Source organism: Ambystoma mexicanum, chromosome 8 (assembly GCF_040938575.1).
Source record: "Ambystoma mexicanum isolate Mex_15411 chromosome 8, UKY_AmexF1_1, whole genome shotgun sequence".
Lineage (NCBI taxonomy): Eukaryota > Metazoa > Chordata > Amphibia > Caudata > Ambystomatidae > Ambystoma > Ambystoma mexicanum.
The window spans coordinates 1,310,392,760-1,310,417,728 of record NC_090929.1 but is presented as its reverse complement, the minus strand read 5'-3'; the positions used below and the strand labels follow the sequence as shown (position 1 = coordinate 1,310,417,728).

Genomic DNA, 24,969 nt, shown 5'->3' with positions numbered 1-24,969 from the left:
CATTTTGGATTATTTGGATTATTTTGATCATACAGGTTTTGTGTCACATATCTCTACACAAGCATTATGAGGAGCATGGCACCAACTGGCACTGCCAGTTGTAGCCCATGCACAGTGTGTCTGCACATGCTTGACTAAACCACCAAAGATTTGTTATAACAAAAGGCCTACAGATAGGCCATGACGACAGGGAGCAGCAAATCCCTGGTTGCCATTGTGTGACCCATGCTAAGAAGGTGGCAGGGCTGTGTGGAAAAGGATACAGGGTTTTCCATCTCTTAAGAAGCCTTCCCGGGTCCTGCCTTCCCACATCCCCTAAAGCCTGGTAAGTTGCTTGGTTAGGGGAAGTTGGCCAATTCAGGGAGAGGGAAGAGTATTTAAAGAATACATTGGAGATAGATTGGTTTGGTCCCCTCTGTATTTAGAGTGAGATTAGGGAATAACAAGCAGCAGTCGTTTGTTCGATCATAAGGCTCTGAGAGGCCTGCAGCACTGAATTGTCTTTTCTAGGTGAGGGCAACCAATGGAGACAGTACCACTTTAAAATAGATCTGTGATGCTATAGGCAGCCAATATAGTGTTTTTCTGGGAGACATGGCCTTTTTCGTGGTAATTGAAAATGGAGGCATTTGATATTCAGAGATACCTAGGTAAAGAGAATTACAGTTATCAATCTTAGAATTAATTAAGGATCGGACCACCAGATGCAGACATTCTTGATTGATAAAAGGAGAGGCTTATCTGAGAGTAAAACAATGATTTCATTGAGAGACAAGATTAAGATCATGATTCCAATAGAAGCCTACATTTTTCACTTTGGTGATGTGCTTTTACCATCTCTGTAAATTTGTGTTTTGGACCCAAGAGAATTATCTCAATCATACTAGAATTAAGTTGAAGGGAGTTCTCCAGTATACAACTTCCTACTTCTTTGAGGCAAATGGTAAGCACCTCCTACTTAGCATTTAGGATCATCTGCTTTCAGGTAGACATGGGTGTCATCTGCGCAGACATGTTAACATAAATTATGTATAATTAAAATGTCATAGGTGTGACATAGGTTGAAACATAAGTGGGAAAGTGGCGATCCCTGTGGGACACCACATTTTATTGATTAAACCGAGGAAAGAAAATGACCCAGTTTCAGCTGGGTTCTTTCCTCTAAGAATGAACAAAAGCAATTCAGGGTGTCGGTTGATATCCATGCACATTGTTCCACTCGATGAAATAAAATGTCATGATCGACCGTTTCAAATACATCTGATAGGCTGAACATGACTAACAGGGTCATGCCCCCTTTATCAGCTTTCTAAAGAATATCCTCTCAGACACTAAGTAGGACGGTTTTGGTCCCAAGTCTGGGGCAGAAACCAGATAGATACTGATTGTGGAGAGAATTAGTTTTAACAAATAACTGGAGTTGTGATGAAGCTAATTGTTCCAAGATTGTGGATAGCCGCTGCAATCCTGCCTTGTGTCCTACCTTCTTCCCCATATGCGTCTTTTCTTCCCAGTACTGACATGACCTTTATCATCTCTCATTTGCTGCTGCAAAAATGCTAATGTGTAGGCAGTTTCGAAGACCAACAAGGGGCTATCCAAGGCTTTGTGGCAGGGATTGTTGATTGTACATGACACAGGGCATCAGAGACCATGGGTAATGGTCTTGGCATTAGAGCACTTGAACCATCTGCTCTTGGACAGCTTATAGTTTTACTGTAGTCAGTAATGCTGCTGTGGACCTACAAATAGAACGCATGAGAACTTTCCGTCATGTGAATGATCTACACAGAATAACCCAACACAGTTGTTATTAGAATAACACAAATTAAAACCTGCAATAGAATGTCTGTAGAACTCGTAAAACTTATAAAATGCTCTCACACACTTAGCATTTACACACACACCCGCGTGCGCACAACATCTATTCATTATACACAATAAAGATAAACAATATACAATTCCCATTGTAAGTGTAAGTTTATATATGAATACACACATATTAGCCTTAATTTCTTCCTATTGACTTATAAAACCAATCGTCAATGAGTGAAGTCATCTGAAACATGACTTGGTAAAATTGAAATCACATTACTGGTGTTTAGAAAGGCATCTTTGTATTGTGCCATTTTTGTCATTATGGTCCCAGCTTCTCCAGACCTTTTTCCAAAGTATCATGAGACCTTCCCCTCATGTGTGGCAAGGAACGTTTTCAGGCATCACTAGGGTTAGATGCCTACATTTGCTCCTTTTTGTTTGGTAAAAGCCTCATTTTTGCACATTACTCAAGCGCAGGCCTTTTCCTGAGGGCCATCTCCTGCTCCACTGACTTTGGCCTTTATATATGGCATTCAGGGTTATTTCACCCCACAAGTCCCCCCTCCAAGCTCTGTGGTAACTTTATTGAGAGAGAAGAGCTAGTAGAGAGTGGGGTGTTCATTTCGAGATGGCCTGGGTTCATCCCAGGGATTCTCCTTCAGAGCGTACCTGCTCCTGGGCTCACTCCTGGGCTCTCCCTCAGAGAGTGTCTGCTCTATTCTTGGTCCTGATGGAGTGGTGCATTGTTTTGCACCCACTCTCTTTGGATTGTGATTTTTCCATTAGGTTGTGGGTCCTGGGCCTCTCCCCATGCGGCGGCTCTCCTCTGGCCTGTAGAGGTAAGGAGTTAATAGATCTGCCAAGAAGAATAGAGAGATTAAGTATTTTACACAAAACCATTTTCCCAGGTAGCGGTGTGAAAATAGACAACAAAACAGCATGACAGATACATACAAGATGCACATGGCAAGCATACATTTTCTACATACATTTATCTCACACACATTTGTTCCTTTTTCACTTTCAGTGACTTTTCAAGATACAAATAATTGTTCTACTGCCTGTTAATGTATGATTTTCTTCATCCTGGTTCCAACTCCTTACCTTTACTCCTCTGAGGATTCCTGGGCTCTACCCTCACTGGGTTCTTCAATCAGGCACAAGTTCTGCCTGGGATGACAGCACTTTAACTGATTAATGTGCACCCATTTCTCTTCCGTTTGTTCTCCTTTGGGGATGCGGAGCTTATAGGCGACAGGTGAGATTTTGTCTACAGTTTCAAAGGGGCCACACCTGGAGGGAAGGAATTTCAGCTCCTTGGTCTGTTTCCTCTGAAAATTGTACAAGTAGACCCTGTCTCCCTCTTGATATTCTTTTTTAGTGGTCTTTAAATCGTAGTGGGTTTTCATCCCCTCTGCTGATTTTTCCAGATTCTCTTGAGCATACGCAAAAGCATGCTGAAGGTGTTTTCTCAGATTCTCAATATATTCATGTGTCATGGATGCATTGATCAGGGTCTGCTCTTGCGTTCTGTAGAGCAGATGCTCTGGTAGCACCATTTTTCGTCCAATCATCAGCTCGAATGGAGACATCTGGGTCGCAGAAGATGGTGTAGACCTGATGGCCATCAGGACATGCAGTAGTTGGATGTCCCAACTAGGCCCAGAGTCCACCACAAACTTCTTTAGGATGCACACAATCATTTTGCTGTACCTCTCAACTCCCCTACTAGAGGCTAGGTGGTAGGCAATATGGAGTTTTCTCTTTACCCCAAGTATCTCCCACATCTTTGTCATCACCTCACTGGTGAAGTGACTTCCTCGGTCCAACTCAATCCTTTGGGGAAGGCTGAAACGTGAGAAGATGTGGTTGATCATCAGGGCAGCAGCTGTTTCTGCCTTGCAATTTGGGGCCATGAGACATTCCACCCATTTGGTAAACAAGAATGTTACCGTTAACATGTACTTGATTTCTCTAGAGGAGTGAATCACAGGCCTGATGAAATCTAATTGTGAATCTGACAAAGGCAGAGTCATCCCACTTTTCTGGAGGGAGCTCTGTGTGTGAGTGAACTTGGCTGAAATTGCGCACACACAAGACAACCCTTCAAATATTGGTAGAGGTCCTGACCCATGTGTGGCCAGTATGCGACCTCTCACAAGATTTCCAAAGTAGCATGAAACCCCTGATGACCGGATGTAGCTGTGTTATGGGTGTGACTTAGCATCAGGCTTCGGAATGAGGTAGGTACCACACACTGGTCACATCCAGAGATGGATCTCCGTACCATCAAACCGTCTCGTATTCAGAACATTTTGGGAAACTACATCAACACACAGAGATCCTCTTTCCCGGTGTAATCGGTTTTGGTCAGAGGAAAATTCACAGAGTCTTCAATGTGTTGATAACATTTCCCAATTATTGGATCCCCTTTTTGAGCCGTGATCAAATCAGCATCTGGGGTCTCCTTAGTCCATTGGGCAGTTGAGAGTTCATTTTGGGCAAAGGATTGAGACCTGGTGACAGCAGCAACCTGGATTTCCCCCAACAGGGACTTGATCTCGATGAGATCCCCATGGATGGCTTCGGTTTTGGCCAACTGGTCAACCAGGTCATTTACGGTTTCGTCTGGTTCCTCTATTCTGGAATGGCCCTTGATCTCCTTCCAGTAGATGGTAATCTCCTTATAAGTGACCAGATCATCAATGGATTGTATTTGTTTGCCATGCTTGAGTGGTTTGTTATTTGCACACAGCATGCCTCTGGTTTTCCAATTCATAAGGTTCTCCACGAACTTGTTCCGGACATAATCTGAATCAGTGATTATGACCAGTTCTTTGAGTCAGTGTTGCACAGCAGTGAGGAGGGCCTGATGAACCGCCATCAACTCTGCCACCTGACTACTTCAGGGACTGATCTTGTACCCAGCGGAGGGCTCCAGGGCATAATTTACCCCAACACTGGCCACCAGTTCCTTTTCCCTGTTGTTATCAACATGGTAGGAGCACCGTCCACATAAACTGTGGACATCCCCTGGCACATGTCTTCCCCATAAACTTTGTGCAGGGAATTCAGGTACACCTCCATGTTGTTTTCTGTTTTGAGACTTTCGTCCTCGAGACAGTTTTCTCAAGCACAATCATGCAAGTCAGCCAAACCTTGCCCAAGACGACTCTTCTTGTTTTGGCCATATCTGACCTCCACAGGAAAGTCTTGCATGGACAGAATCCAGGAAGTAATTCTGGTATTACTCACATTCCCTGCCTGGATTCTGTTGCTTTGGAGATATTGCAAAGGCTGGTGAGGAGTCTCGACGATGATGTGCTCCCCCTGGATAAACAGGCAGTCATTTTGAAATGCCCACACCGTTGCCAGGAGTGCCTTCTCACAAACATTGAATTTTTCATCCACATAGGACAAAGTCTTACTCGCATAGGAGATCACTTATTTGACCTTGTCATGCTTCTGGTATAATACTTGTGTCAAGCAAGTATTTGAGAACCCTGTCTCCAAGAAGAACTCAGTGTTTTTGACGGGGTAAGCTAGACAAGGCGCTTGTGAGAGGTTTCTCTTCAGTTGTTTCACTGCCTCAGCTTGTTCTGGACCCCACTCCCACTTGACCCCGGCCTTTAATAAATGGACTAAGGGTTTCATGACCTCTGCGTAGTCTTCTATGAAATTTTGACTATAATTAGTCAGTCCAAGAAGGCTTCTTAGTTCACGCAGAGTCGTGGGGGCTTTCAGTTTTAGTAATGCTTCGACCTTTTTTGCCTGGGGACAGAGAGCCTAAGGGGTGATTTCGTGCCCTAGGAAGTTCACAGAGGTATTACACCACTGCGCCTTCTGGAAGGACATTTTCGCGCCGGCTTTTTTTAACTGGGTCAGAATATAGCGGATATCTGCTCTAGGTTCCTCCATGGTTGAGCTTTTAATTAGAACATCATCCACATAGGCCAGGTTTCCCCTTTCACCCAAGTCGGGCATGGCCTTGTGCAGAAAAATGTTAAATTCATTGCCAGAGTTTATATATCTAAAGGGGTTTTGAGTCCACATGTACTGCTGTCCCCTGACGGTAAAGGCCAGCTTGTACTGGTTTTCCCTACTCACGGGTACTGTCCAGTATCCATTGGTCAGGTCAATGGCATTAAAGATCTTTTACCCTTGGATATGGGCCATTCCCTAATCAATGTAGGGAAGAGGCCATCGGGACATGTGGACCTGTTTGTTCAACTCCATGAGGTCTGCACATGGTCTCCATTGGCCATTAGGTTTTAGTATCCCCAATACTGGATTATTAAAGGTACTGTGGACTGGACAAATTACCCTACGGGGCTCTAAATTGTTTATAATCTCAGTGAGAGACTCCATAGAGGCGAGAGGCAACTGATATTGCTTCACGAATATGGGAGTCATCCCAGGGTCCATGGGTATGGATGTAGAATGTATCTCGGTGCTACCACAGTCGTACAAGTCCACAGCAAAGATTTCTTGAAAATCCAGAAACACCTGCTTCAACTTCTGCTTTTGCTCCTTGGATTCACAGGCATCAGCGAGGTTGATCCATTCCTCAACCATCTGCCTGAAGCCTGGAAGGACCTCGGGTTTTGGGATCTCCATGGTATCCTCCAGCTGCGTGGAGAGATCTCTGGTTATGGTGGTGGCCTAGACAGGAGGTTTCAGGTAGGAGAGGCAGTCACTGTTGACCTAAAATACCACCTCGTCCTTCCTGATGTCGCAGGTCACCTCTCCCCCCCCCATAAGGACAGGAAGAGTAAACCAAGAAATTCCACCCTTGCCGGGTGAAAATCTTTTCTGGAGCTAAGTCATCATCACAGTCGTAGCAGTCATTGGGGATCTGTCCCATGATTTAATTCCCTAAATCAATGGAGAAATGTTGGGCATCAACCGCCATTCCAATAAAGGTGTATGCACCCAGAGTGATACTCCTAGGGTTGCTGTTATCACCAATATTGGAATGGTGTCATGTTCTAAGTCAACTAATGGTGTTGGGTTCAAATATTACCCCTGCTGTTGGAGATGATAATTCATATTTACAAAAGCGTCCAGGTTTTGGAGTTTCAGTCCTCTCTTAATTTTTAGGCGGATAATGAATTGTCGGGCCAGTCCTGGGATGGTGACCTCTTCTCCAGTTTGAACTTCCACTGCATACGATAGCAATTGCGCTGACCAAAATGCCTTTTCGTGATTGTCAATGCCCATGGGGTTACCCCCCAGTCGGGACCAGACTTTGCAATTAATGAGGTCCAAATTAATTCCGAAACAATTGAGAATGTCACTGCCTAAGTAGAAGGCATATAGGTCATCTCGCACAACCCAACAATTATGCTCCATGCTTTTATAACCAATGGACATTTTTAGCAGGTGGATGTTTTCAGGATGCTCTTTTGGGGCTTAAACTCAGACTCTTTTTTATCCGCAAAGTGGACCAGGTGGTCCCTTTGTAGCTGATGTCTCTGCCATTCGAACTCCCTGTTCTTCTCTTCATAGGAGTCTACCTGGTCAGATATATTTGGCAAAATATTTTTAAACCTGAGCAATGAGGCACGTCCATCAATCACGGATGGGGGCTGGCCTTCCGGCTCAGTCATGCAAGGCCAGCTTGGGTCCAGCTGCCTCATATTTCCTAGTTCTTGTTGACTCATAGCTAAGAAGTTAGCCGCACCTTGCACATGCAAGGTGGTGAGCTGGCTTGAGGTCCCTAGTACGGGGGGCATCACACCATAATCAGTGGTCGCCCTTCCATTCCCTAACAGTTCGGGGTTCCTCAAGGCCTGATAAAATCTAGCCTGTTCATTTTCTAATCTATCTAATTTATCTTTCTCATCCCCTATTTCTTGGTAGTATGCAGAGGTCTGAGCTGTGTACTCTGCTACCAGGGCTTGACTGGCTTCTATGACCTTACCTTGGGTCACTACTTGGCCCTGGAGACCCTTGTTCTCCTCACACAGGGCCTCACTTTCTTTCTGTAACTCTTGTAGGATCTGGGAATATTCAGACCTCTTCTTTTGCAGGAGACTCATCTCCACACTCTGTGCAGTTTTGGTCTGTGTTGTCTGCTCTAGGTCAAATTCTATTTGCCTCATATGTCCCATTAATTTTTCATACTCTACTTTTATGTCTGTCAGTCCCTGAAGACATGACTGTCCTTTCTCCATGTCTGCCTTCAACTGGCACACTTTCTGGCACAGGGCATCTTTTTCCTGACACAGCCTACTAGTCTGTTCACTAAGGTGATCTTCTGCTGTTTCATAGCAACTAACTTCTGGCGCTCCTGGTCAAAGTCCACTTGGGAATGGACCTCCTTTATAACCCACTGATTATTAACCTATTCCAATTGCTTAATCTGCTATTGATATGCACACATGTCCACTAAGCAGGCTCTATTGTATGTCACTTGTTGGTTCAATTTTAGTTGACTCTCCTTCAGGGAATCAACCCTTTCTTGGCACTCCTCTTTTAATGCAGATAATTGGGACTCCCGCTCTGAATTATTTGTTTGCTGTACTGCCAACTCCTCCTTTAGCTGCTGAATGATGTTTCCTAATTCTAACTCAGAATTTTGGCTCTCTCGCATTTTCACCTCTACTTGCCTTAACACTCCCTGTGCTTGTTCTAACAGCTCAGATTGATTTTTCCCAGAAGCTACACTCTCCTGATACCTTTCTTCCATGATCATCATGTGGAAGTACATGTAGGCAGTGAGGTGGACCATTTTAGTTTGCTCATCTTTGATGGTCTGCGTCATGTAAAACTCTGTCAGGACTTGATGTAACTGGCCACTGTCTTGCCATACATCCATATTTATAGAGGTCACCTGTTGCATCATACTAGATTGCCAGGCTTCATGTCCCTGTTCGGCCCTTTCCCCTTTAATGAACAATTTAGATAGAAGGTACTTCCTAGCCATGTTAATTTCTACGGTGCTCATTGCGAAAAGTGGTCTGCAACCGATGGCTTACCTATGCAAGGGCAAAATCTCCACCCTGCTTCTGCCTAGTTTATGCTTACATATTTTATTTTAAACACACACAGCTCTGATACCTAGGGTACAAGTTTGGCTGACACCTTAACAGTGTAACACATCTTATCATCCACTAATGTAACAATACTTCAATGGGCTAGTATGCTGTGCTACACTGTCACGGGTGGAAACAAATCTCTCAAACCTGGAGTCCAGCCTCCAAGTTGTCACAATATATTATGCACAACAGCAAGTCAGGGATCTCTTCCCTTGCAAATGAAGGTGGCGCACAATAAAATGCTTTTTATTATTACACAGAATTCTTTTTAAGGAGGCCTCAAACCCATCCCGCACCCAACCTCCACCAGCTCCCCTTTTCACAATAGACCAGGAACCAGGCTGGTGGGTTGTCAATGAATAATGTATTCATTCATTATTTTAATATCCAATCAGAACAAAGCGATGACAGCAGCTACTAAAGTTGTGCCACTCAGATTTTGTTTTATGAAAAGCAATTCCACTCAAATGATTGCAGGAAGGTTAAGCACTCCACCTGTGACAATGGAAAAATTGTTTTTCAATAATTTAATACTACTGCCATGGGACGGCACACAAGGATACTTTGGGCGGCTTACATTAGAAGACAAATAGGGCATCAAAACAGACTAGCTAGCACACATAGGAAATTAGATTTTTTTCACAGGCAACACATGAGAAAGAAAAATCCAAAAATAAATGAAAGGGAGTGCAATTCAAAATCAGTGATCAGGGTACAGTAGGGGGAGGGGAATACTGTAGGAAAAATGCTTTTTAAAAGATGAAAAGAAATGTTTAGAAAAACAAAAATGGGAATCACACTATGTTTGCTGGTGCTGTGAAGGGCTGGCAAGCTCTGAGAAATAAAAAATTAAGAAATGCAATTCAAAGTCTGCGCCCAGAATATGATAGGGGAAGGAGGATAGAGTAGGAAAAATAAGTTTGCAAAGGTTAAAAGAAGTTTTTGGAAAAACTAAACTGAAAATTACACTAATTTTGCTGGGACTGAAAGGCATATAAGAAACCACGGTTTTCAGTGAAAAGGACAGGGGCAACTAACAAGTAGGTTTTGGTGAAAGGAACACTCACAATGGGAACAAAGGTTTAGGGTTCAATATGACAGATGCAAATGGGGATTTGTTTTGAAACACCCTTTAGCACAGGCAAAAATTGTTTTTTCAGCACCTAATGAACTGACTTTTTGGGAAACAATTTATATTTATAATGACTCGCAAGACACAGGAAAGGGAGAGGTAGTTTCGAATGCTACCTTTCCCTATTCCGTGAAGTAATGTGGGAATTAATTGATTTAATACATCAAATATGCTAGGGATCTACACCAACACAGGACATTCTTAAATGGCAAGTGGCAAAAATACATGGCCATACAATGGATTCTTCCACAGGACAATGACATAACTATGCAGGCAAACAAATGACTTTTCAAATGGAAAAGGACTATAATCAACAGATAAACAAGGGATGATTTTGTTACATAAGAAAAATGACTTAAGTGCACAGGTGAACAAAGGATTTGTCAATGGGAGAGTTACCACAATGGACAGACAAATAAAATACTTTTCAATAGAAAAATTACTGAATTTCATAAACAGATAAGATAGGGTATTCTTCCCATGGGGAATCTCTATGGTAGTGCTTAAGAAGATAGAACTTGTTTAATCTATAGCTGTGAGGTCTATAATTACAAGAAAAAGGGCTTTATGGTCATCAAGGGGCACCAGGGCTTCACTGCAGGGACCATCAAAGGGTCAGTCAAGGCCTCCCTCTGTCCTCCAAATCAGCTACTCCAGCTTCTTGCTTCACTCCCAGACTAGGCCCAATTCTCCAAGGATAGGTCAGCTGCACACCCCGGATTTTGTAAAGAGAATCCTCATTTAAGGTGGATCAAACCTATTTATAAGGCATATGACATCACAGAGATGTCATCCTTCTCGCTCAACTGATAGGGCAGTGATCAAGGGTTCCCTCCCCATCTGTGAGCCGGTAGGACCAGGGAATAGGGGAGTGATTTGAGGAGCCAGGGGAGGATACCCCATCAATCATATGACAGAGGCAGGTGGTTGGATCTGGCTTCTGTACCTGGAAATCTCATATTTTGATAAATGCCCTTTTTCATCAGATTGCGCCACATATGCCAGCATTTTCAGATACTATGCTGTTTTCTGAATCAAATGATCTGACCTAGAAGTTTGTAGGTTATTCTATGGCAGCGTCGCATTCTTTCCTCTTTTATGCCCAAACTACATTACTGAAAAATCTGGCATTCGATGGGCGGAATACCTATCACCTGTTACACATTTTCTCAAATGTTTATGATTGCCATATTTATGTAGGACACAATACATTTTTTACGAATAACTTTTGATAGGTTGGCATCACCAAAATCGTTTTTGGTCCACCAACAGCAGCTCACTGACAGCTTTTTACAAATCTGAACATGAATAGTGTAAGATTAATACTTCCCAAGTTATCCCAAAAATAGCATATATCCTATTGTGTGCAATGGGTGTGAAGCTCCACCTTCACTCTGCACCCTCACATAGCAGAGATCTGGTTTTTAGCTCTGACGTCAAGAGGGACCCTTTTATTTATGTTACCCTACAGCTTCAAAGGCTAATGGCCATGTTTACGACGGCCTGAGTGCTTTTGGTCATAAAACATGGGGATCCAGAGAATTCCTCAGCTCATTTCCTTGGCAACACAGCTTTGAAATCCAGTTTGACTTGTAGGGAATTCACAGCCAGAAATTGAAACTTACTGGCAATGAATTCCCCTCAACCTTCCTTCAGCTGAAATTGTCTTTTTAGCTTGCATTTCAATTTGACATAAACTCTGAAATGCAACCCATTAATATGTTGAAATATCACTGCAACGTTGTTCCCTGCCTTCAATTGACTGCAGCTTTTTAACCCAGTTCAGGCTCCCAACATGACAGGAACCAAACTCTCATGTTGAAAATTTTTCACACATTAAGAAGAGCATGTCTTTAACTGAAACGGAAAACGGCTTTTGAAGGCAATGATTTGGCCATAGTGAAAAACATCTATTCTGCAGTGCAGGTTTGCACACAAACTTATACGCTGGATGCTGCCGTTTTTGCCAATTTGGTCTCAGCTTTTCCAGACCTTTTTCCAAAGTATCATGAGGTCTTCCCTCATGTGTGGCGAGCAACATTTTCAGGCATCACCAAGCTTAGATGCCTAAATGTGCTCCTTTTCATTTGGTAAGGCCCTCATTTTGGCACATTACTCCAGCGCAGGCCTTTTCCTGAGGGCCAAGTCCCCCCCACTGACTTTGGCCTTTATTTATGGTATTCAGGGTTATTTCACCCCACAATACAAAGGCAGAACTGAGATAAGAGAGTCTTAGACTGAGAGAAAATCAAGAAGAGAGAGATTGAAATGAACTTCATAAAATATGCTATGTGGAACAGTACCTGGCAGGAGAGTACACCAGGTCTGTTCAGTTGGACATTGAGTGAAGATGGGGTAGAAAGACCATGAAAGCAACACACCAGGGTCTTGGACCCAAATGAAGCTGGGCAAGACCCCCAAAAGCAAAGCACAAGCCTGTGGACTTTTGGAGCCTGTGAAAAGGCACTAAAACTGCAGACCGACATTGGAGCATTAATGAATCCTTTGCTGGCAGTCCTTTCTCTCGACTGCTGCTGCAACATCCCTTCCAGAGTCCCTCGTTTGTCACTATGACCAAGGAGCATGAGAATGGGTCCACCGCTGCTGCACTGTGAAAGAATCCAGCTTCATCTTATTCACAACTCCTCAGGCACTGTGCGACTCATGGTATGACATACATTGAGTCATTATGTTGCTCCTTTGCTGCTGGAGTGCTGATTCCAGTGTTTGGGTGGTTTCCCATACTGTTCGCCCAGGCCTAATGCTTGTACATCCATAGGGAGCCTTTCCCAAGGTCTCTGTAACATTTTCGATCAACAACATTCTTGTACTTACTTGTTATTGAAGAATTCCCAGTATCTGTCTTTTCTGCATCTTGCCTTACTTGCTTTACCTCCAGTCTGACTTTGAAGAACTCATACCTACTTATGGATGGACTGCTAAAGCCTTAAGGCCTCTGAAAAGTAATACACATCTTTAAAAGTACTGACCTGCTATTGTTGGCATTGCTTAACCTTTTAATTCCTACAACAGAACATTTTCTGAGTTGCTATAAAAAGTGATCTTACTCCCCCTTGAACTGTGTTCAGTTACAGGTTGGAGGAGGAAGCAGAAAGCAGCAATTCAATCTGCAGCGGCTCGCCCTTGTGGCATAAGCCCACTGGAACAAAGGGCATTGCTATCTGGGCTGTACCTGGCCCATTAAATGCTGCTACTGGAGGCCACGTCCCCTGTTGGAGGAGGAATCAGGAAGTGCTGATTTAACCTGCATCGGTTTGCCCTTGCGGCATACGCCCGCTGGAACTAAGGGCACTGCTGTCTGGGCTGTCCCTGGAACATTAAACGATGCTACTGGGGGCCACATCACCCATTGGAGGAGGAAGCAGGAAGTGCCAATTTAACCTGCAGCAGCTCGCCCTTGCAGTGTAAACCCGCTGGAGCTAAAAGGGTCTGCTGTCCGGGCCTCAGGGGCGAAGGTGCAGCATCAGCCTTGTCGTCCCCTTGGTTTCCTGCTCTCATGCAGTGGCTACGGAGAGGAGAGGGCAAGTAACAGAGGGGTCACACGTGGGAAGAAATTGCTGGGGAGTCTGAAGACTTTACCCCAGGACACTGCTGAGTCAGTACTGCCAGTTTAGTCACAGCAGCTAGTGGTACCAACAGAGCAGGGGAGACTTACGCTCAGTAAGCCAGTGGGTTTTTAGTAAACACGTCTTTTATTACTGTTATTAAATGTCCTATTTTTAATTTTTTCAATGGATTTATTATGGATTTTAACACACGTTTAATGGATCTTTAATGGACTTTTAAGGTGGATTTTTAGTGAACTTATAAGTGGACTCCAATTGGATTTTTAACAAGACAAATGTGTTCTTTTATGATTGTTTTTGAGGTATTTATTTATACGGTAGGCTGAACTGTGGGTTTTTTCCTTAGGTACATGCACTGTATGCACTTTATGCATTTTTACAAATACTTAAAACAATGAACACAGTGTAATGATTACAGAGAGTAAGTGTATTTTGAATGGTACTGAGGCAGCTGATGCTGGTTTTACAACCCTAGATAAGGATGGAACACTTGAAAAACCTTTTGTGGCAACTAACTGTAGTGTTAGTCTTAGTATGCCACAATTAAAAATTCAGCCTGACCCATTGGGGATAGTGCAGAGACACTCTTTCCCGAGTGACAGATAAAAGCACTACTGAAAAGCGGACCTTTAGACGAGGGGACAGAAAAGTAAACCCCCTAGATGCATTCAAGGTAACCAACCTGCCCTCCCAAATAGAAGGTACCAACTATGAAATCCCAATTTTGTATGGGGGTATTGTGACCTGGAATGGGGCCGGTAGAATGTCACCCGCTCCCTACCTCATCTGCAATGAGTTAATTGGCCTGGCTGTTATAGTCATCTCTGAAAGAACATTTTTTTCTAACGCTTAGGAACAGGCAGTGAAGTAGGTTCTCTCGCGATACTCTGGAATGTTGGCTGTTGTACAATAATAAAGTGTTGCTATGTGTGGTTTTCCGAAACAATGTAATATAGATCTTATCATGCGCATGTCTTTTCAAAAGGTCCAAGAAGGGAAGTTCCATCCTGTCAAATTGATGTGTGAATTGTAAATTACTGTGACGGCTACTCAGCCAGTCTATTAAGGTATCTAAGGAGTGCTCAGAGCCCCTCCAGATAAAAAAAGAAGTTGTCTATATATTGTCACCTGTGTTTAATACACATTGAAAAAGGAGTATTTGAATAGATGTTGGTTTCCTCGAATTCAGTGATAGATAAATTGGCCAGGCTTGGTTAAAAGGATGCGCCCATTGTGGTACCCTTATGCTGGATAAATAATGAATTGCCGAAGTCAAAAAGGTTCTCGCAGAGCATAATCCTTAATAGCTCCACTAGGAATCTAGTGGGAACCGTATGTGGGTCAGGGTGCTGATCTAGTCTAGATTCAATCCTGTGGATAGCCCTGTCTTGCGGTATGTTCATGTACAGGGCATTGATGTCACAGTTGACAAGTAACTCTTGATCGTTCTGAAAGTCCAATTCCTCATGGAATCGAACGGCAGACGTAGTATCTTTCAGGTAGGATCCGGAATCTTTGACTAGAGGTTGCAAAAAACTGTCCAGAAATGTACCGCCTGGTTCCAACACAGACCCACAGAGTGAGACTATAGGTCGCCCAGGTGGGTTCACAGGGTTTGTGTGGATTTCGGGTAACATGTAAATAACCAGAACACAAGTGTCCCTGGGGGTAAGAAACATTGCTTCTTTCTGTGAAAGAAAACCGCACTCAAAACCTTCTGTGCAAAATACCTGAAGGTGCGTCATAGTAGAGTCTGTCAGGTCTACCTGCATATGTGAGTAGTGGTCTGTGTTGAAAATCAAGTGCTTGAACATTAGTGGGTGGCATCCACAGTGACAATGCCACCACCCTTGTCAGCTGGTTTAATGACACTGGACTGGTCTTTGCGTAAATTGTGCAGAGCCGCAAATTCACAGGGGGAACGATTTTGATGTCTGAAGTTAGAAGTATGGGAAATCATGTTAGTTAAGTCATTTAGGACCAAGTGCTCAAATATCACAATTTCTGATGGAATGTCTTGGTCAGATGGGGTAAAGGAACTATACGGTTTAAATGTTGTGTGAGACTGGTCATCAGATTCTGGTCTGTTGGAAAAATAGGCGGCTAGTCTAATCTTCCTAAAGAAACACTGAAGTTCCAATTCCAACGTGTCTGTAGCAACACTGCAGGACGGCACAAAGCTCAAACCTTTGGATAATAAGCTGATTTGAGCTTCAGATAAAGAAATGGATGACAGATAAAAAAATTGGTAAATCTAGCGAGGTAATTGCGTTGTCTTGTGCTGAAGGTCGTGTTGTCTCCCAGATTCTGGTTGGACCACTGGTCCTTCTGTGGAGGCCGATGTCCACATGACTGTCCTCATTCTAAAAAAGGTCTGTTTGGCAATTCAGACTGCTCCTGAAAGCTCAGGATGTTTGAGTCCAATGGTCTTTCGTTAGAGGAGCTAGATGTGTCAGAAAATGTGACCCACCTCCATTTACCCGATTCTTCTGTCCTAAAAGATTGTCCAGGAAGTAAAGGTGGTGGTCGGTAGCCTGATAATAAGTAAGGATATGCTCGCTCTTTAGTGAAGCTAGCAATGAATGTCTTCTTAAATTTAGTTAGACGTTTTTGAAGTCCCAGCCTCTTTGTTGAGGCCAGCTTCTTTATTGGCAGTATTAGCAATAAGTGTGTTGGTAACAAAAGCTTGATCATGTCATTTACATTCCTGTTTTATTTTAGTTGTGAGGCAGTATTGATCATATGAAACATGAGGTCGTGACTGCACTTAATGAGTTTCCTCTCCTGTGTTGTGGTGTTGCTCTTGTCCTTAATAGGTGGTAGTAGTCATCCTCAGTCCCAAAGAAGCACATTTGCTGAGCATTCCCTTCACTTTAGGGGGATATGCGTCTCCCTACCATGTGGAGTAAGTTGGTGAATCAGATTTCATGAATGTTGTATTCATCAGACTCGACACCATTATTGTTAAACCACAATCAGATTAATAGATTTTAGAAAATGAAATAGAAGTAAAATATCAGATTGCTAATTGCTTTTGTATGTTTTCTTTCAGGAGAGGAATGCAAGATTTGGATCTGATTCTCTGAGTCTAGACCTGACTCTTCGACCAGCAAACTGGACAAAAGCCCAAGAGAAACACTGATTGTGGATAATCTAAGCCCTGTGCGTGCTTAATCTCATCCACAATTTGTTGATGTCCTATTGTATAAATGACTAAAAGTACAAAGGGCATATTCAAATTGAAGGGAATATCACACTATGTTTTACATTTGTAAGCATCCTCTGTGCATTCCTGTTTTACGATCTGCAGCGGTTTCATCCCCACAATATTTAAAGTGCACTGTTTGAGTGTGGTTAATTGTTCACCGTGATATAATGTATGTAAAGGTCAGGGGGGAATGGTTATACAAGGTGGAGACAATTGAATGAAAAGTGTTGGCAGTGGCGGGACAAGGGAGCGGCAGGGACCCACCATTGTAAAAAAGAAGAACATGTTTATAAAGCAATGGTGAAATTGCAACGATCAAACAATACACTTTAGACTTGTGGGCATGTAACAACATAGAACCCTGTTTTAAACCACATGGAACTATTCCTGATGCCACTATAAAAATGAAGAACCCATCCATACAATTACCATTTCAGTGTTTCAGAGGAAGAATGGCCAACATTTTCTCTGAATTGAATATGTCTTAAGACATGATTGTCTGCCCACTCCTTCCAGGATTTGTGTCAAATCATGAAATAAAAATTCCACTCTCTGTTTTTCTTCTTAGAGGGTGAGGGGTATACGGATATGTGATGGTGATACAGTTTCCAATAAGAGCATTTTGCCTGATTTGTTTCCCTGAACATAAAGCAAACTCCTCCTTTAGTTCAAGCCAATTGGAAACCTCTTTTTTGGTATTTGTCTACGTTTTTTTTCAACCCAATAAACATATGTTCAATGCTTACATGCTGCCATTTAGAAATGAAATCAAGACATGGCTTAAAATGCACCCACTTACATTCATGTCTGGGCATGCAGGTACTCCCGAACACGCCCCATTGTCCCTTGTCTGATCCCATTATGCACCCATTTTAAAAACACAGCCACACGATAAGGATTGTAAAAGTGGTTGTTTTAGATTTACAAAATACACGCGCCATATGCCGACTATGAAAAGGTTTGCTTGGTTGACTTCGGTAAATAAGTGATATATTTTGGGGTAACAATGGATTTTTCTGTTTATTATTTTTGCAAAAAGCAACATTCAATAATTAAGTGAAACTCTTCAGGAACTCAAGATCAATGTGTTTAATTTAAATGTGATAATTGCTTTAAGAAGGATTCAAATGATGTGGGAAGATGTAATTTTTTTAACAGATAGTTACAAATGCAAAACTTAAATGCATTCAGGTATGCAAACACAAAGGTCTTGTGTGATGGCTGAGGCTGACCACAGCTTCCACCAAATGTGGGCAGGAACTGATGGCTGAATAGAGGCAGAGATACATTTTTAATTTCCAATATGTAATGAATGGAAAACTCTTGTTTGTTGGTAGCAGAAACAACTTTCCCTAGTAAATGTCATTCAATATGTTGTATTTGCACTATATGTGATGCACCCAACAGAACATGTATATCATTCTTCAATTGTGTGCATTTCTGTTTAATGCAAAGATCTGCTCACCTTAGTGTGCCAAAGCTGGAAGGATTACATACAATTTTAAAATGACTCCACTAGCAACATGTGAGTATATCAGTGTCACACTGTGTGCACTGCTGCATTTCTTTTCCAGGTATTCTTTATATGAGTTTCCCAATTCATTTATACAAAGATATCCTGTAGTCTAGGAAAGGTAGCTTTGTGTCGTACAACAAGTGCAAACTCCACATTTCTGTTTATGGACAGTGATCTGTCTACGAAAGGTCAGAATAATATCCTGATCTTCTGTACAACTGATTATGTTACCTCTTACTCTTGGATCGCCACGTACTTCAATAGAGCATCCAACTAACTTTGCTCCTCAAATTGAAAGGATCAGAGATTGAAAAAAAACATTAACAGAATGCATATGTTGTAACAGAAGTGTGGAATGCCCGAATGTAAACATCTGTAAACATCTATGGGTGTATCATAAGAATGGTGAACATTGCCACTAATTAAAAGCGTGAATGTAGTTGGTGAATGTATTTCCTGTATTATAGTTAATCTATCTGATGGAGATGTAATGGATTGTTTTATGCAGGCATCTAAACAATACCTTAATTTTACATGTGTGGAATACCCCAGCTTGCTTAGGAAGGCAGATTCATTGTTGTTGAGAAAGAGATGGCATGGCGGTGTATAATGCACTATCAAAAGGTTTTGAATATTAAATCCAGAATGATAAGTTACTCTTTCAATCATGTCCTCACATCAGATCCACCCACTTGCATGTTGTATATATGGCTTAAGCTCGATTTATTTTTTACACAAAATTAGCATTTATATTCACAACCTCTCAAAGAAAATTGTTGAATGTACAGGGAGGTGAAGCATGTAATAATAGGTGATGCATATGCTTTAAGTGGCTATACAGAAGATCTAAGATATGTATATAAAAATGATATGGAGTATTGAATGATGTTGGGAAAGGCCCATGTGAACACATGAATAGTTTCAAGCTTATGCTAGTTTGTCTTTTCAGCCATTAGGGGCGGAAGTTAATTTAATTAGGCAATTATGGAGAAAAGACACCTGGATCAACTGTTTCGTGGATTTATGGCACGTGTGATGTGTTATTAAGCATTTTCCACTCATGTTCTGGTGATGATGACTGTTTACCCTTTGTAAATGATATTCCTATTTCATTTAAAACTCACCACTGTGGTTGCAAAATATAATTTGTCCTTTAAAATGTCCACCAACACATACAAATAGAATGCCATCCTTCATTCCAGTGACACATCTCTGATGGTTCACTTTTCCTTTTCTCACTGCAGCCTGAGCACATGGTGTGTCTAACAGTTGTTTTATGGTTCGTGGGAAGCTTTTCACAGAGGGCATGGTGCTATTAATCTCAAGATGATGCTAGACATCTGAAATATATGGTTTGAATAAGCTGCAAGATGTCCTGTGAAGAAGGCCTTATAATTCTCCAGCTTTATATTAGTTTCTCTGCACCACGCATAACTTCTCGTGTCCTTTTGGCTCCTACAACCTCAGTCGCCTTCCCTGTCTCCTGTTATTAGCCTGTGGGTTGCTTTGCAGGACTGACGTCATTCTGTGACATCTCCATTCCTCTATCCCCCTTGCCGAAGCAGAGACTGCAGTGAAATATAGGGCAAAGAAGCACAGTCCAAGTCACTCAGCAGGTAGCTGCATGACTGTCACAAAGATGTCACTGGGTCAGCAGTCTTTGCCTGCCCCAACCTCCTTAGTCTGCCTGAGTAGAATCCTTATGGAAAATGGTGCCTGCAGATGAATAGAAGATTCTAAGGTGTGTAAACTCCCTTCCATAATTCCGGGAGAAGTTCTGTAACTCTCAAGATTTGTAAGGAACATCAACACACTTTTAAGGGACGGTAGTTACTTTATGCGTAAGTCAGAAAATTGAAAGTTGGGGACCAAAGGAAGGAGCCATATAGGTAATGACTTTAACCTTCGACCAGAAGGCAATATATCATGCTATTGAACATACACCAAATAACACATATACATATGTATTGTCCGTTATCAGTTTACAATGATAAACAGTTCCAGTGACACATTTTCAGTGTGTTTGGCAAGGTTGTGGTGTGTGTACAGCAGCACACACACTGTGCGCCATGATCAGTTGAGGTTTGAGAAACACAAATGTTTTGATACGTCTAAACTAATATCCGTTTTCAATGCAGCCACATTTGCTGGCAGACGTCCTTCCTCTATGTTGAGTACTTCAGGTCTACAAGTCTTGTTCAGCTGGTAAAGGACCATTGCGTACTGGCTGGAGTGCTCAGCGTGTCCCTGAGTGCCTTAAGCAGCTTGTTCACATACACGCCAGTAATTTCAAATGAAAACAGTACTCCTGATAGTCAGTATAGGGTGGAAGATGACACATTATTTTGGCACAACAAGGTCAACAACAAGGCCTTCATTTGGCAAGTGTGTTGTAGTATACGGATGGGTTTAGTTTAGACTCAGGAAATCATATTGTGAATATATTTATTAAACCATGTATTTATTTATTGTACATTTTATATACAGAAATATATTGTAAATTATTCAAAAGTATGTAAATATTAACACATGTTTTATGTTAATATAAATATGCCACGAGTAACTAATGTTTCCCAAATATATACTTTCAATAACCATGTTCTAAATCTGTAATGTCTGGTTCAGTGCTGGGAGAAAATTCAGAAATCCTCATGCAGGATTATCTGTTAAATTAATTACAAATTTTACACATATTTTTGTATTGTGATTCATATGATATATATGTACAAATATCAAAAGGTTTCTATTCATTTGTAAAATACATAAATTATTGTAACATTCTATTAAAAGAAAATTTGGTTTAGCCACGTGTCTTTCTTGTCTGCAATTCTATATGAATATATATATTGTGGAGAGTAGAAGTGATGTGAAAGCTGTTCAGTTCTATGGATTGGAATGTTGCACGTTATCATAAGGCATGCATTTTATGTTTGTTTTCAATTAAGGTTTGTGTCAGCCCTAGACACTGGAAAGATCCATTTTCATTCACATGTAATAATTGGCTAATGTTAGTGTGAGTAAGACGTCATTTAGTTCATTAAGCTTACGCTAGGTGTCTCCTCCCCGAAGTCTCAATCCACTAGATGAAATCTCTGCCAAACCCCTGGCAGACAAGTGAGAAGTTGGTACTAGGCCACAGTGCAATTTTGCATGCACAGCTCTACTTCATTCTGTAGGCCCTAGGTTCTGACTTTAAACACCCCACTCTCCTCCATCTTTGATTTCTAATACTCCCTCCTTAATGGACACTCTCTCCACTACAGATTCGCCGCCGTGGTTCCAATGCAGCAATGGAAGGCATCATGCCAAAGTACCCAGGGTGTGTCTGAACCAGCTAAGAGGTGTGCACTTAGATGCTGGCAGTGTGCAATCTCTGGCTCACTCTAGCAGTGAGAGGGGGTTAAGGACCAAGGCAGAGGTATGCAGGAGGTGCAGTGTACACCAGTCTCTTGGGGAGAAGAAACTACAGGGATCGTCTTGGCCCAGCCACTGACTTCCTAGAACAGACACAAGACCAATTCTATTCATGTTGTACTTGCCCCTAGAGGTCCTCATGCCTTTACATATTTCAGAAAAAACAATCTATGACTTTAAAGGGGTTCCAAGGATCAGGTATGTGTTTACCTATCAATAAGTAGGTACCTGTTGCGAGGATTCAAAAATATTGGCTCCCTTCAAAAGGGGCATGTTGTCTCTACTGAATGAGGTCAAAGAAACCATTTGCGTTGAGGTGGGAAAGAACAGCACCTGCTACCTACTGCACGATGCACAGGCAAAAACCTCTCTGCATGTATATATAAATATATCATTAGGATTTGTAATAATATTATTATTTTTATTATCACTGCCGCTATTGCCTTGGATTTATTTTACTGAAGCGGCAATCACTCTATACATCGTTGGAAGGACCTGCAATCCCGTTGCCACATGACACATAGAACAGCTGTACAGGTTATCTGTGAGATCCCAGCAGAAGCAGCACAAATCATGGACGTGCTTGTGTGGCTTTTGACTGATGACCAGGGTCTGTACACGAGTTACGACACCCTGTTTCTTGACCTCACACACACGTGAGTTGAGTTCAGAAATAGAGATGAACTGGCAAAGGCTTCTGTCACATGTACTATTTCAAAACATATTATTATTAGTGTTATTATCATCAATAATAATAATAATAATAATAATGATATCTGGGTTTAGGTCAAGGAACATATGATAACACTAGAAGTCCTTTGCAGGACCCCACTCTCATACTAAATCAGAATGATCTATTTGCTTTAAGACCCCTCAAGAAAACAAAACAGAAAAGTGGTGTATTTTTTTTGCTTGTGATTGATGTCCAAGGTTTACCCATGTAATGGAAGTTATAATGGTACAACTACCCAGTGGATCAAAGGGTATCCGCTTGTTTAGCCATGATCGTGTGCAAAATCACTCCTTCATAAGTTAAAGCACAAACATGTTCTAAGCATCCACGAAATCCACGTCTGATGTACATGTATTAGAAAATGTGACAAAGAAGTAGAAGTCAAATAAAGCAAACTCCTGGTTGTAAGTGCTGGCACAGATACAGAAGATGATATCATAGAGTGTGGCCAGGTATTGTACTTGTTCAGCTTTAAATCTTGGAGAACGCTAAGTGTGAGTGATTATAGTGTCCCGACTTTGCAAGGGGAATTGTGTATCACGCAGAGTGAATTGATTGCAAACATTGATCTGTAACTTAGTCATGGCATTGCTGAAATATATTGCTCATTAGTTTAAGTAGCAGCTTTATAAACAGTCTTTGGCACGTGCCGTCGTTCACATTATCAAATATGTGCCCTCAATTGTTTTGACACAGCAGTTGGGGAAGGTGTGGTTTCTTGCAGGACACGTGATTATCCACTCCATACTTGCCTGTGTCAGAAGAGAAGGGCAGGGCTATCATTTAGACAGATTTGGAATAGAGAGACGTCTTTCTATGACCTGGGATGGCGTCAACTCTCTGGTGCATTCATGCCATATGGGTGTCCCAGGTTCCAATGTGAAATCGTAAAGGTGCAAGTCAACTGTCCCCTTACTCATAAACAGTATTATTATCAGTGGAATTCATAGTTACATTACAGACAAGCAGGTAAAGTGTGGTGCGTCTCCTAGAATAACAGAGTTTTCAAACACCAGGGGAATATCCACGTATCCTTTGAGGGCAAAATAAATGCCCCCCGAACAACTGCAGCCCAGAAAAAGGCAGTAAGATCTACCTGCAGCTATATGAGCTACCTACGGGTTTCATTAATAGGAATGATCTTTTGGGGTCCAACATTTGCTCTGCAGGGGGCAATCTATACCTCAAGGCAAGCGGGGCACTTTCCTCAGGAGGCACTGTTAAGGTGGAGGCAGACCGACTCTGCCCAAGACTTAAGTGTAATAACTGCTTCCGTTGTTTGCATGCCATCGGGGCATCTACACTACACTTTCCTGTGTGGCACTGAGTCAAACCAGCCCTGTGCAGTGCAGCTCAGCATGAATTCATTGTTTGCCTTTACAAGTGCTTTCATAGCAACATTTATAATTGCTAACCTGGCATATTTTACCTGCATGTGGTTCCTCAGAGGTGATTCACAGTTTGCACTGTCTCTAGGCACCTGGGTTACTAGTCTTCCACTTCTGATGGTCAGGTGCAGTTGTTTGTGTATTTGTTTTTGAGCACAAACAGACAGGGCACGTGTGGCATAGACAGTGGACCGTCTACAGAGTAAGCAGTGCAGCGGTATCATATTTACTGGCCTTCTCTGAGGAGCGCTTTTGGTAGCGTTGCTGGGTTGGCATTTATGTGTGTTGCAAGTATTGCTGCCAGTTACTCAAGTCCTAAATTACTACACCAACTTAATTATGAGCGACTCAGTAGACACATGTTCAGTGATGGGGACCCGCTGAGCCCGAGCCAGCCTGTCCTGCTCCTTCCCAAGATCCTTGTCTCTTGTTCTCTGACAAAAGGCGGCAAATCGTAAAGCTAGTTGCTACTTGCTTCACATGTGCCAATCACAGAATTGAGAAAAGCATAAGCCAGGATTATCTGTCTTTTCTTTCATGTACTCAGCCCCCAAACACATAACATTTGTTATAAAACGGTGTATGCCATCCTCCTGTTGAAAATCATGTTGGGATGAATTAACTGCATATATTTCTAATCGAAAACACCCACGTTTGAATGGTATAAACATGTTTTCTGTTGGTTAGATGAGAAAAATAAAACTGCATACATATGGAAGCCACTTCAAACAGGAGAACATTTTGGAAAGAGTATCCAAATTGTTCCAACATGCCAACGTGCCTTCAAAAACCATACACTTAAACCATATTAAAAACGCATTCACACACCACACACTTTCTTTTTTGCAGAATAACCCCAGTCACTGAAAACTCCCACACTCAGATGTGATGAATTAAAAGACTCTTAAGTTTACGGCTCTGCATCTGTTCTGCAGTGGCTATAAATAATGTATAGTCCGCCTTTACTTCTCTTATGGTCCTCACGTCAACAAAAAAGATCAGGTTTCCAGCTGAAATTGATCAAAGTTTAAACAAAGCTTTGCAGTTGAAGTGCAACTGTACTGCAACATGACTTTTCTTTTTTTTGTTTACTATTTTCATGGTCATTACTGTACGCAGACCTCAAAATGGTG

At 42.0% G+C, this 24,969-nt stretch overlaps 1 protein-coding gene across 14 annotated transcripts in view; it reads left to right on the top strand.

The window, feature by feature from the left end:
* JAKMIP3 (Janus kinase and microtubule interacting protein 3) overlaps nucleotides 1–21,093 on the top strand; it is a 2,072,678-nt gene extending 2,051,585 nt beyond the window's left edge. For all 14 annotated transcript variants that reach the window (XM_069611426.1, XM_069611425.1, XM_069611424.1 and 11 more), the window contains one exon: nucleotides 16,630–21,093. The gene's annotated coding sequence lies outside the window, so the exon portion shown is untranslated. The remainder of the gene's footprint in view (nucleotides 1–16,629) is intronic.
* Nucleotides 21,094–24,969: the final 3,876 nt, after the last annotated feature.